Genomic DNA, 1,354 nt, shown 5'->3' on the forward strand with positions numbered 1-1,354 from the left:
GAATTGCAAGATACGAAATAAATCCACATAAATCATTGGTATTTTGATATGTTACTATTGAATTCCAATAGCAAGATATAAAAAGAGAAATTCCATTTAAATGACTATAGATAATATAAAATATTTGGGAGCCTATCTGGAAAAAAAAAAGACAGGAATTATATGACCAAAATTACAAAACATTTTTTCACACAAAGTTAGATCTAAACAATTAGAAGAATATAAAGTGCTCATGGGTAAGTAGAATTAAAATAATAAAAAATAATTTAATTTACTTATTCAGTGCCATTCCAATCAAACTGCCAAGAAATTACTTTACAAAGCTAGAAAATAATAAAATTCACCTGGAAGAACAAAATGTCAAGAATTTTAAGAGAATTAATGTAAAATGCAAATGAAGGTGGTCTAGCTGTACCAGACCTAAAACTATATTATAAAATAGCAATCATCAAAACCATTTGTTTCTGGCTAAGAAATAGAGTAGTTAATCAGTGGAATAGGTTAGGTTCACAAGACACAGTAGTCAATGACTATAGTAATCTAGTATTTAATAAATCCTTCTGGAATAAGAATTCACTATTTGCCAAAAATTGCTAGAAAAATTAGAAAAGTAGTATAGCAGAAACTAGGCACTGGACAACATCTAACACCCTTTACCACAATAAGGTTGAAGTGGGTTATGATTCAGACATAAAGGGTGATACTATAAGCAAATTAGGAGAACAAAGGATAGTCTACTTCTCAGATCTGTGGAGAAGGAAGGATTTTTTTGGCCAAAGAAGAATTAGAGAATATTATGAAATGTAAAATATATAATTTTTATTATATTAAATCAAAAGATTTTTGTACTCTAAGGGAAGCAGAAAATTGGGGGTGGGAGAGAAATTTACATCCAAGGGTTCTAATAAAGGCCTCATTTTAAAATTCATAGAAAACGGACTCAAATTTATAAGAATACTAGCCATTCTCCAGTTGATAAATGGTTAAAGGATATGAACAGGCAATTTTCAGATGAAATTAAAACCATTTTTAATCATGTGAAAAAATGCTTTAAATCACTATTTATTTGAGAAATACAAATTAAAACAACTCTAAGACAACTGTAGTACTACTACATACTTCTCAGATTTGCTAAGATAACAAGAAAAAATAATGATAAATGTTGAAAGGCATTTGGGAAAACCTGGACACTAATACATTGTTGGTGGAATTGTGAACTAATCCAACCATTCTGGAGAGCTATTTGAAACTATACCCAAAGAGCTATCAAACTAAGCATACCCTTTGGATCTAGCAGTATCTTCTATTGGGTCTATATCAAAGAAATTATAAAAAAGGGAAAAGGACCCACATG

This window comes from Sminthopsis crassicaudata, chromosome 2 (assembly GCF_048593235.1).
Source record: "Sminthopsis crassicaudata isolate SCR6 chromosome 2, ASM4859323v1, whole genome shotgun sequence".
Classification (NCBI taxonomy): Eukaryota; Metazoa; Chordata; class Mammalia; order Dasyuromorphia; family Dasyuridae; genus Sminthopsis; species Sminthopsis crassicaudata.